This window comes from Ailuropoda melanoleuca, chromosome 4 (genome assembly GCF_002007445.2).
Source record: "Ailuropoda melanoleuca isolate Jingjing chromosome 4, ASM200744v2, whole genome shotgun sequence".
In the NCBI taxonomy this organism is placed as follows: domain Eukaryota; kingdom Metazoa; phylum Chordata; class Mammalia; order Carnivora; family Ursidae; genus Ailuropoda; species Ailuropoda melanoleuca.
Window position 1 is genome coordinate 131,050,726 of NC_048221.1, and position 13,330 is coordinate 131,064,055.

The following is a 13,330-nucleotide window of genomic DNA, read 5'->3' on the forward strand; positions in this document are numbered from 1 at the left end:
TTCCATACAAATTTAAGGACTATTTGTTCCAGTTCTTTGAAAAATGTCCTCGGTATTTTGATCGGGATAGCATTGAAAGTGTAGATTGCTCTGGGTAGTATGGACATTTTAACTATGTTAATTCTTCCAATCCATGAGCATGGAATATTTTTCCATCTTTTTATGTCTTCCTCAATATCTTTCAAAAGTGATCTATAGTTTCTAGGATATAGGTCCTTTACGTCTCTGGTTAAGTTAATTCCAAGGTAACGTATGGTTTTTGGTGTTATTGTAAATGGGATGGATTCCCTAATTTCTCTTTCTTCAGTCTCGTTATTCGTGTATAGAAATGCAACTGATTTCTGGGCATTGATTTTGTATCCTGCCACCTTACTGAATTGTTCTATAACTTCTAATAGTTTGGGAGTGGATTCCTTTGGGTTTTCCATATAGAGTATCATGTCATCTGCAAAGAGAGACAGTTTGACTTCTTCTTTGCCGATTTGGATACCTTTGATCCCTTTTTGTCTTCTGATTGCTGTTGCAAGGACTTCTAGTACTATGTTGAATAATAGTGGCGAGAGTGGGCATCCTTGTCGTGTTCCTGATCTTAAGGGAAAGGCTTCCAGCTTTTCCCCATTGAGAATAATGCTTGCAGTAGGCTTTTCATAGATGGCTTTTATGAGATTGAGAAATGTACCCTCTATTCCTACACTCTGAAGGGTTTTAATCAGGAAAGGATGCTGTATTTTGTCAAATGCTTTTTCTGCATCAATTGAGAGGATCATATGGTTCTTGAGTCTTTTCTTGTTGATATGATGTATCACATTGATTGATTTGCGAGTGTTGAACCATGCTTGCATCCCAGGTATGAATCCCACTTGGTCATGATGGATAATCCTTTTAATGTACTGTTGGATTCTATTAGCAAGGATCTTGTTGAGGATTTTGACGTCCATATTCATTAGGGAAATCGGTCTGTAATTCTCCTTTTTGGTGGGGTCTTTGCCTGGTTTTGGGATCAAGGCTGGAACAGCAACAGAGGGACAGGCCTAATCCACTCACAAGGAAGCAGTTGACCAAGATTAGTGTATTATAAATTTTAAACCAAAACACATTTGGAATATAACCCTAAACACAGGCAGTTATAACTTTTAATGCTCTTCCAAGGGGACATAATCCTAACAACCGTCCCTAGAAATTTTCCCTACACAGGCTGGCAAATGCTTTCCTTCTCCCCACCAGTCCCATCCTATAAGCTAAAAACAAATGGAATTTTGGGGTGCCTGGGTGGCTCAGTCGGTTAAGCATCTGCCTTTGGCTCATATCACGATCCTGGAGCCCTGGGACGGAGCCCCACTTCAGGCTCCCTGCTCAGTGGGGAGTCTGCTTCTCCCTCTCCCTCTGCCCCTCCCTGCCATTCGTGCTCTCTCTCTCTCTCTTTCTCTCTCAAATAAATAAATAAAGTCTTTGAAAAAAATTAAAAAAAAACAAATGGAATTTTATAAAACTCCCTCAGCAGAAGAAAAAAATGTCTGTCATCACTCCTGCCCTAACCAAAAGCAAAACAATAACAAAAGCACAATGCCTGAATTGGCCAAATTCTTAGCCCTTTTTTGGTGGGTGTGTACATCAGAGCATGACTGCACATGCCCAAGCCTGGCAGAAAGGAAGTGTTCCGTGATGACAAAGGGGGAGCAGACTGTGGCCATAGGAATTTCCCAAGCTAGAAACTAAACCTGAGGCCTCGGGGCTGCTTACAGTATCTCAGACAGAGCCCGGAACAACGGTGTCCACCTGAAAGGCAAGGAGCTCAAATCACAAATGGCCCCTCTTAAGCCCAGAAAAGGTGTCTCATTAAATTCACTCAAAGACCCATTTATTTGGCAAAACTTGTGTCCACAGGGTTGCTGTGCTGTCCTCATGTGGGACCAAGAGAATATGTAACCTGACAGGATGAGAGGCTCCCAGCCCCCCTGCCTGGATGTCCCCACTCAGCTCAGCCACCCCCTATGACCAGTCTCTCCTGAGGAAGAAGAAGGTCAAGAGCAGGGAAGGGGAGGGTGAGGGAGGGTGAGGGAGGGCAGAGTAGAGGGGAAAGCATTTTTGCTCGAAACTAAAAGGGATTAGGTCCCGCTGCATGCAGCCCACCCTGGCAGATTTCCTGGAATGTGTCATCTTGACCTTGGCAAGCCAACCATCAATGTTGTCTCTGTGGGACAAGCTTGCTCTGACTGTAAGTGTCCAAGCCCAGCTGACCAGCTTCATGCTCCTTCCCCAACATTCTCTGCCCCATTCCCATGCTCATACACACATCCTCCTTACCTGTAGATCCAATGTGGAAACCTAACTAGGCTCGTGGAAAAGTTCTACCAAGAGGGAGAGTGGCAACCCTCTGACGGATACAGTATTCTTCCCTATCTGCGGGAGGTATTTGTAAACCTGCACTGGCCTCTCTGTTTTTCAGGGAATGATGCAAAAAAGTGAATGCTTCTTTGGTCGACACCATCTTCCCTGATCTGCCACTGCCAGCCTGATTCATCAGCCTTGCTTATTAGTGTGGGCAACGTGACCTGGTGCAATGAGCCAGGGCCATGGGACTAAAGGTAGGGGTCCCCACCGGTGCCCACTTGATAGCAGCCCAGGATCCTTGACTTTGACACAGGAATAAATAAAGCTCACTTTTTGGAGACCAACAATTTGACTGAAATATGGAAAACCATGCTAAAAATGTCAGCTGTTTTCAACTACCTGATAACGCTGGAATGAAACATACATTCATTGGAATGAAAAGTACTCAGACATTTTAGTCCTAGGGACTCCCTCCCACATCTTTGCTATCTCTTTAATGTGTAGATTCTCAGCTAGCTTGGCCTGAGCGACACTTAGGGCAGCTCCTGGCTTTTATAGATGAGGGCCTAACACCTGGAAGGGAAGAGATTTGCTGAAGATCACAGAGCAGGGGAGGAGTAGAATGTGAACTGGGACTCCGATCTCTGACCACTAAGTCAGTCCTCTTTCCAACACAGCGTGTTACCACTGGAGAGGAATAAAGGATCCAACTCTACAGAAGTGGCTTTTCTCCCAACTAACTTGACAGTAATAATGTTTTCCACTGGTGTCAGACACAAATACTGTGCAGACAGTTCCTTCAGTTTAGTATCTTTTCCACTGTGAGTGTACTCATGTCTTTATTGTGCACATTACATGCTGATACATAGTGAAATGCCATGGTGCAAACTGAGGTATACCTTTACTCCGACATCATGTGTTCTAGGGGGCAGTTTACAAGCTTATGACAGCCAGATGGTATCAATTTCCTGGGATGCCGTATCTTCAAAACATGACCACCCCATAGTGCATCTCTATCTCCATGTAAGTATTTTCTATCCATCTGGTAATTTGTTAAAATGATAACTAAATAGATTAAATCTGTATCTCCATAAGACTTTTCAGGTAAATCAATTCACAAATCAGGAAAATGATCCTTTGTTAAATGAGGAGTTCAAATTTGTGATTTGGGGGAAATGATCAACAATATGACACAATCTGATTTTCTCTTCTGCCTTCAAATTAAATGTAGGCCTTCTCTATAGAAAGGAATCATTGTGCTCCCAAAATCTGACCAAGAAGAAAATGTTGTGAAGATGCAAGTTTCCAAAGGAATGGTGATAATAACATGTATTTCAGGTTCTGTGGTAGTTTCATGGTGGTGGGAAGAACAGGACAGGACCTGGGAAGAATTTATTTTAGTATCACTGCTGCTAATCAAAATCAAAGATTCCAAAGCTGGTAGCTCCAGGGATCAGCAGAAGTTGTTTATGTTTTTTTATTTTTTTATGTTTTTTTCTTAAGACTTATTTATTCATTTGAGGGGAGAGGGAGTGCATGCATAGAGGGGCAGAGGGAGAGGGAGAGAAGCAGACTCCCCACGGAGTGTGGAGCCCAATATGATGCAGGGCCCCACTGGAAGCTGAGCTCCACTCAGGGTTTGATATGGGTCTCAACCTCAGGCTGGACCCCAGGACCCTGAGATCATGACCTGAGCCAAAACCAAGAGTCAGATGTCTAACTGGCTGTGCCACCCAAGTGCCCCAGCAGAAGTTTATAACTTCTGTTTATAACTGTGCTTATGAATAAATGTATCACATCTCTCAAAACTCTTCTTGTTACAACTCCTGCAATTAGGGTTAGATACAACTACACAAAATAGAAGGAACAACAACAACACACAATATAACACCATCTTAAAAAATAAAACAAGTAGTACTTTAAACAAAATAACAATATTTGTGGAGTCTAAGCCACTAATTTTTCAAATAAATTACAGAAATAAGGACTGAGTGTTAAGAGCACATCATCAGGCAGAAAAATCAGCCAAAATATTTAAATGACACAATCAACATATACGAACATATATTGTTCGTAAAATAAGCAATGCCAAAAAAGCTATATGTCAAAACATAATTGACAGAACTCTGTCCCCAATATCTGCAGTATACACATTTCTTGCAAATGCCAATGGAATATTTACAAAAACCATCCTTATGCTAAGTCGTAGAGCAAGCACCAACAATTGCAAAGATTAAAATCATTTAGTGTCTGTTTTCTCACCACAATTAGAAAGTTGAGGTAGAAATTAATAATAAAGTATAGAGAGAAAAATACTTAAATTCTTGGAAATTAAGTGATACACTTCTAAATTCATGGGCCAAAGAATACATCACAAAAAAACTTCCAAAATTAATTTGAAATAGATGATCATGAGAACCATAAAATATAAACACTTGTAGGATGCTGCAATTTACAGCCTTAATTATATATATTTAAAAGGACACAAAACTAAAAATCAATGATGGAAGCATTCCTGTCTAGAAGTTAGAAAAAATACAGAAAATTAAATCCAAATATAATAGAGGATAAAAATAATAAAAATAATAGCAAAAATTAATAAAATACCAAACAAAAGAAGAATAGAAAAAATAAACAGGGGCTCCTTGGCTGGCTCGGGCAGAAGAGCAGGTGACTCTTGCTCTTGGGATCATGAGTTTGAGCCCCATGTTGGGTGTAGAGGTTACTTAAATAAATAAAACCTAAAAAAAATAAATAAGCAATGCCCAAAAAACTAATAAAACAGATAAAACCTTTGGCAAAACTGGCCAATAACGGAAAAAAGAGAAGACACAAATTACCAATATGGAAATGAAAAAGGGCACAGCATTACAGAAATTTGTGCAGAAATTTTAAAGATAATAAAAATGTATGAAAAATAATTTTATATAAAAACATTTTGAAAATATAGAAGAAATGAACAAATTCCTAGAGAAACACAACTTGCCACATTGATATAAGCTGAAATAGGAAATTTCAATGGTCCTATATCTATTAAAAAATGTTATAGATAAGTGTCCATCAACTCATTAATGGATAAAGAAGATGTGGTGTTATATATATGTGTGGGTGGTATACATATGGTATATACATATACAATGGAATATTACTGAGCCATAAAAAAGAATGAAATTCTGCCATTTGCAATGACATGGATGGAGCTAAAGAGTATAATGCTAAGCAAAATAAGTCAGAGAAAGACAAATATCATATGATTTCACTCATATGTGGAATTTAAGAAACAAAACAAACAAATGGAAAAAGAAAGAGAAGAGAGGAAGACCAAGAAACAGACTATTAAATGTAGAGAACAAACTGATGGTTACCAGAGGGGAGGTGCGTGGGGGGATGGGTGACATAGGTGACGGGGGTTAAGGAGTACACTTGTTGTGATGAGCACTGAGTGTTGTACCGAAGTGCTGAGTACTATATTGTTCAACTAAACTAATATTACACTGTATATTAGCTAACTGGAATTTAAATAAAAATTTTAAAAAATAATAAAGATAGATGATAGATAGATAGATAGATAGATAGATAGATAGATAGATAGATAAAACATTCCTTTAAAAAGATCTTAAGGGAAAATTTCAGGACAAGATGGTTTCATTGAATTTTTCCAAACACTTCAAGAGTAAATAAATAAACATAATCTTATGCAAATTCTTTCAGAGGTTAGTGCAAGAGGAAACATTTCCCAAATCACTTCATGCAGCCAACATAACCTTGATATCAAAAAGAAACAGTGAAATTATAGTAAAAGAAAACCAGGTCATCTCACTTCAAAACATAAGATGGAAAATTCTAAACAAAATATTAGCAATTTATATCCAGTGAGACACACACACACACACACGCACGCACGCACATAAAGCTATATTTACCTTAAGAATACAAAAATGATTTAACATTCAAAAAATAAACCGGAGTTTCACAAATCATTCTGGGACAACTGGATATCCACACATACGATACACAAAATTCAACTCAAACTGGATTCAAGACCTAAATGTAAGAGCTAAAACTATAAAACTCTTGGAAGACAACGTAAGAGTAAATCTTTGTGAAAGTGACTATTGGTCAGGGTGCCTGGATGGCTCAGTCAGTTAAGCATCTGCCTTCAGCTCAGGTCATGATCCCAGGGTCCTGGGATCAAGCCCCACATCCAGGAGTCTGCTTCTCCCTCTGCCCTTACTCCTGCTCGTGTTTGCTCTCTTTCTCTCTCTCTAACAAATAAATAAAATCTTAAAAAAAAAAAAAAGAAGAAGAAGAAATTGGCCATTGGTTTCTTTGATACAAAACTAAAAGTACAAATGAAAAGACAAAAATTGGTAAGTTGGACTACATCAAAATGTAAAACTTTTGCATACTATACCATCAAATAGTGAAAGTACAGTCCACAGAATGGGGGAGCATTTTTGCAAATCACATATCTGATAAGAGTCTTATATTTAATATAATATAAACTATTATAACACAATAATAAAAATACAGATAACCCAATTTTTAAAAAGGCAAAAGTTCCAAATAGACATGTCTTCAAAGAAGATCCACCAATTCTGGCCAAAAAGCTCAAGGACAGGTGTCATTATTCATTAAGGCACATCAAAACCATGAGTGTACAGACCTACAGAGTATTACACTAAGTGAAATAAGTCAAACAATGAAAGGCAAACACTGTGTAATTTCACTTATACGAGGGATCTTAAAAACAAAACAAATGAAAAAACAAAACAACAACAAAAACAAAAACCCAATAAAACAGACTCCTAATTACAGAGAATAAACTGGTGGTTGCCAGAGGGAAGGTGCGTGGGGAGGTGGTGAAATAGATAAATGGGATTAAGACAGACAAACCTCCAGTCATAAAATAAATCAGTCACAGGGATGACTAATACAGCACAGGGAATACAGGTAATAATACTGTAATAACGTATGGTGACAGATGGTGACTACATGGATCATGGTGAGCCCTGAGTAATGAATGGAATTGTTGAGTCAGTATGTTGTACACCTGAAAATAGTATGACACTGTATGTTAATTTTACATCAATTAAAAAAAATACCATGAGATACCACTTCACATCCTGTAGGATGATGTGTCAGTTTGCTAGGGACCATAACAAAGGACCCCTGACTGGGTGGCTTATACACAGAAATGTACTTTCTCACAATTCTAGAGACTACAAGTCCAAGATCAAGAAGTCAGCATGCTTGGTTTCTTCTAAGACCTCTTTCCTGGGCTTGTAAATGGCCTTTGTCTTTCTGTCTTCACATGGGCTTCCCTCTGTACCTCTCTGTGTCCAAATTTCCTCTTCTTATAAGAAAACCAGTCATATCAGATTAGGACCCACTCTTAGGACCTCATTTTTACTTAATGACCTCTTTAAAGACCCTCTCTCCAAATACAGTCACCTTCTGAGGTACTGGAGATTAGGATTTCAATATATGAATTGGGCAGGGGGAGACATCATTCAGTCCATAACAGATGGCTGTAATCAGAAGAACTCTAACAAGTATGGTGAAGTTGTGGAGAAATTGGAACCTTCATACATTGCTATTGGGAATGTAAAATGATGCAGCTGCTTTGAAATATAGTTTGGCCATTCCTCCAAAAACTAAACTTGAGAGTTATCATAAAATCCAACAGTTGCACTCCCAGGTACATATCTAAGAGAATTAAAAACATAAGACTATTCAAAACTTCTACATGAATATTCATAGCAGCTCTATTCATAGGACTCAAAATGTCCACCATCTAACAAATGGATAAATGAAATATGGTATGTCTACACCATGAATTATTATTCCGCAATAAACTAAAGGAATTAAAAGTAAAAGGAATAAAGTAATGATACATGCTACAATATGGATGATCCTTGAAAATGTTATGGTAAATGAAAGAAGTTAGTCATAAAAGATCACAGACTGGATGATTCTAATTATATGAAATGTCCATAACAGTCAAATCTACTGAGATATAGAGTATATTAGTGGTTGCTTAAGGATAGAGGACTTTGTGAATATTCACCTAACTGTACTCCTATGATTTATGTACTTTTATACATCTTATGCTTCAATAAAAATGTTTATTGAAAGAAAAGTTGTGTAAATAGACAATATATATATATATTCAAGGTTCCGTGTATGGGAGCACAAAAAGGTGAATCAGACACCATATCTCCTCTCAAGGAGATCGTGACTGATTAGAGGACTTTAAAACCAGACCAGGGTATAAGAATCCCAGCTGAAAAAGCAGAAACCTTGATGGGGTTCTGAGAACCCAACTGGAAAGATAAAACTTGGATACAGGATTACACTGCTATTTCCTAGAAGCTCTTCTTGGGCACACAAACTAAAAAAAGACCAGTATGTCCCACATGACCTTCAGAAAAGCACCCTGCTAGGTGGAGGTGACCTTGGCTTATGCCTAGACAAAACGTCATGGCCTTGAATTTGAGGCTGAATCATGCAAATGCTCCAACAAACTCCTAAGACTGCTTCCTTCCCTCCAGGGAGGGCCCTGGGAGCTTGGCAACCCCTAAAAATCCTAAAAATCAGGAAAGATCTTAAGGTCATCTGTTTCACCCTCTTAGAAGGGGAAGATGAAGAAACCTGGTGAAAGGGTCACAAGCCCATCACTGGTACTACATTATAGCTGTCTTCTTCTCTTGGACACATTTTCCATTTGGAATAAGCCATAGTCATTATAAAGTTGAAGAACACTATGGCAATGAATTCAACTCATATCTGTGGTTAAAAGAGACAGCCTATTTGATGTTTTATGTTTCAATTTTCTGTGCACTAATAAAAGTGCATAACTACAGAGAGACTCTATATTGCTATATGTGGTCATAATAGAGATTTATAGTCTGTGAGGGAAATACTTAGATTCTCTGACACAGAAAAGCCCAGCAATTAAAATAGCATTAGCAACATCGAACAAAGGGGGAAAAAATCCCCACTTTATTGGCCAATCAAACAGAAATTGAGATATTTCTGAATTTATTTTTTCTAATTCTTTAATCCAGGACATCGGGAATACATTTATGAAAACTTGTACCATTCCGTGTCCTCCTCTTATCGCCTTGGTAGTGCTTTCCAGGGACACGAAATTGTGTGATTAAATTTGCACTCTTGTGCTCCTGCATCTAGAGATTTTCCTCGCCGGAACCAGTGTTGGCAAAACTTAATAGGTTATTACTGACAGAGTGTAGAGTGATGGCTAGGTTTCACTCTGCTCCTGAGTCTACAGAAGGGTTTCTCGACCTCGAGCTCTGCTAACTGGATAGTGGACTAGATCATTCTTTGCTTAGGGATTGTCCTGTGTAAGAAGTTTAGCAGCATCCCTGGACTTTACCCACTAAATGCCAGCAGCACTCCACCCCCAGTTGTGCTGACCAAAAATGTCTCTAGACATTGTCCAACACCCCTTGGGGGCAAAGGCCCCCTGTGTTGAGATCCCCGGTCTACAGTATAAGCATGATATTGAGATTTGACTTTCTCTCATGAAGTACCCAAGTGACACTGAAAGAAAGGGATAGTAATAAAATAAACATTACAAGATTCCATTTGCTTAGTGCCTACTATATAAAAAGCCCTTTGTGAAGTGCTTCACATACATTATCTCATTTTATCCCCATGATAACCCTGAGAGGTAGTGGATCAGTCAATGCTCTCAGCTGCTAAAACAGTACATTCTAGGTGGTTTAAACAGAAGTGGAATTTAATTTATGATATTAGGTAGCTCACTGAATCTCCAGGCATGCCAGAAGGTCAAGTTGGAGCTTGGCAGCTGGGAACAATGCCCAAGCCACATGGCAAGAAAGCTCCAGCAGTGACCCCACTGCAGTCTCCCTGGGCAAAGCTATCTAACACATCAGGACATCCAGTACCTGTACCATTGATGCTGGGCTGGGACAAGAACAATGTGGCCTCTGTGAGCAAAAGCCACTGCCACCAGTCTTCAGGAAACTCTTTTTCCCTGAAGCCCTTTTCTCCATGAGTATACTTTGAATTCAGCATGTCTAGCCGGCTATTTGATTGGCAGAGCCTGTTTCACATGCCTGCACCAGAGCCACGAGAAAAGCTGGGATAATGAGTTTCTCAGGGAATTAGGAATTAGGGAAATTCTCGAGATGTGTGTCCAAAAGCTCGGGAGTGACTATAAGGCGCATTAAGCGACTACCCTCCAGGTAGATGACCATTTTGTAGATGAGGAAACAAACTCCAAGAGTTTAAGTAACCTACTTAACTCATTCCTATTGTGTGGACTCAAACACAAGTTCTCCTATTCTTTAGCCACTATTCTTTCCCATGTAATAGTAACAGCTCAAGAAAATGTGTAGCTCCTTACCTGTCCAACCCCTGTCCTTGATTACAGCTTCCTAGGAGGTCCGTAGACTGAGATGCTATGAGATTCTGCCCAGTCTAGATTTTTGGCAGGCAGGGCAAAATCATCACTCGTTAGTAGTCTTCTCAATGTTGCACAGGGACTGTGAAGTAGAACATGTAGGCCGTGGTGGAGGGGTGGCTCCCTGAGAAACGGGGACGGGTTCTGTCTACTTCCTACGCTTGTGGCCTTCAGAGAAGTTCTCTCTTCTACTGCTTGGAGAAAAAAAAAAAAGGGCCAGTAAGGCTTCCCCACCATGCTGGGCAACCTCTATCTCCTCCTGGTAGACCGCACCCTGGAGTATGGGCTCGACCTAGTGACTCACTCCTGAGGAGTTAATGCAGCAAAGGTAAAGGAAGTCCATCTCTAAGCTTAGGCTACAAAAGGCTGATTTCTGTCTTGAGTACACTTTCTCTCTCTCTCTCATTCTCTTGCTCTCTCTGTCTTGCTCTCTCTGAGGGAATCCAGCTGCCATGTTGACAAGATACCCTCTGTAGGAGCCACATGGAAAGGAACTGAGAGCAAACTCCAGCTGACAGCCAGTGAGGAACAGAGACCCCTCTCCCTCATCTTCCTCTTCTGAGGTCTGTGGCATGCACAAATTACTCCCTGATTGCTCTCTGATTCATATATGTGCTAGACTGGAAGTTCCTTGAGGGAGTGCTTGTACTTGTACCCCTCCATGTCTCCCCACTAGTATTTGGCAAAGTACTGGGTGCATGGAGCTTTAAAGAACATTTTGGAACAAATGAATGCCAATGNATTTATGTACTTTTATACATCTTATGCTTCAATAAAAATGTTTATTGAAAGAAAAGTTGTGTAAATAGACAAAATATATATATATTCAAGGTTCCGTGTATGGGAGCACAAAAAGGTGAATCAGACAACATTTCTCCTCTCAAGGAGATCGTGACTGATTAGAGGACTTTAAAACCAGGCCAGGGTATAAGAATCCCAGCTGAAAAAGCAGAAACCTTGATGGGGGNCTTCCTTCCTTTCCTCCCTCCCTCTTTCTTTCTTTCTTTCTTTCTTTCTTTCTTTCTTTCTTTCTTTCTTTCCCTTTTGCTTTTTTCCTTTCAGAAAACATTTTCTGAGCTCATACATGTACTCATCAGTCTACAGAGACTAGGGGTAGAAAGATGAATCAGACATAGTTTCTGCTGCTACACTGCATTAATTTTCAATACTGCTGTAACAAATTACCACCAAGTTGGTAGCTTAAATAATACAAATTTACCCTATCATTCTGGTGTAGTTCAGAAGTCTGACAGATGTCTCAGTTGGCTCAAATCAAGGTTTTGGCAGGTAAACTTTCAGAAGTGTGTTTGCCTATTCTAACTTTTAAAGGCTGCCTACACTCCTTGGCCCCATCTTCATAGCCAGGCATGGTAGACTGAGTCCTTCTCGGTCACCCCTTGAGGGGATCTCTCTTTTTATTTTATTCTTTTTTTTTTTTTGACAGAGAAAGAGAGCACAAGCAGAGGGAGCAGCAGGCAGAGGAGAAGGAGAAGCAGGCCTCCCACGGGGCAGGGAGCCAGACGTGGGACTTGATCCCAGGACCCTGGGATCATGACCTGAGCCGAAGGCAGATTNTGGGACTTGATCCCAGGACCCTGGGATCATGACCTGAGCTGAAGGAAGATGCTTAACCAGCTGAGACACCCAGGTGCCCCATGAGGGGATCTCTTTTAATCCCCTTATGAAGAATGCTACAATATTTTACTCTAGTAACTTCCCAAATTCAAATATCTGATCTTTTTAATTCACTAGAATGAGAGCATCGACATCTATGCAGGCTGCTCATATGTTACAAAAATGTTGCTAGGTTAAGTTTGGCACATTCAGTGAATTGGCCCCGTATCAGGCTCCTAAGCACTCAGACTTTCTACACATGCTTAGACCACTTTGATTCAACCAATAAAGAAAAACCAACCCAGAGGAGCTTGGGTTAGACTAATGTCAACTCTATTTCATAAATCTCTCTCTCTCTTTTTCTCTCATATTCAACTTAAAGCTATATTGGTGCAGCAAAAAGAGACAGACTTTTGTATTCATAGCCTGGGTCTCATCCCTACCACCTGCTAGCCATGTGCAATCTAGGGTAGCTTCCTCTCGTGTCAGATGAGGTTAGAAATACTCACGGTACCTGGTTACCATCATGGTTAAAGTAGATCATAGATAGAAAACGCAGCGACAGTGCAGGCACGTGGTGAGCAGCGTCTAAATGGCAGCTATTATCAATATCAATTACTTTGCTTCTGCGGTTCTGCAGATCCTAATGGAGCCACCCCACCACTCGGTGCTCGGTATATCGAGGGAGGAATGCGACAGGGCCACCAAAGAACACCAAGGACTCTAGATGTTGTTTTCTAAAAATATGAGACTTGCAGCAAGGCAAAACCTGGCAGAAACATTATGCTAAGGCATGGGCTCTCAGCTCCTATCACCCTGCTGCACCTCCAAAATTAGAGTTGCCTCCTGAGCAAAGCATGGGCTGGGTATGAGTCAGAAAAGCAACAGTGAGGAGTACAGTGAGGTTCAGAGAGGATGAGACCAGAAGGGGTC

General features: G+C 40.1%; 1 long non-coding RNA gene across 1 annotated transcript in view; it reads right to left on the minus strand.

The window, feature by feature from the left end:
* LOC117802054 overlaps window positions 1-10,972 on the minus strand; it is a 51,204-nt gene extending 40,232 nt beyond the window's left edge. The window contains exon 1 of the long non-coding RNA XR_004625084.1: window positions 10,727-10,972. This is a non-coding gene — a long non-coding RNA (uncharacterized LOC117802054). The remainder of the gene's footprint in view (window positions 1-10,726) is intronic.
* Between the last annotated feature and the right edge of the window lie 2,358 nt (window positions 10,973-13,330).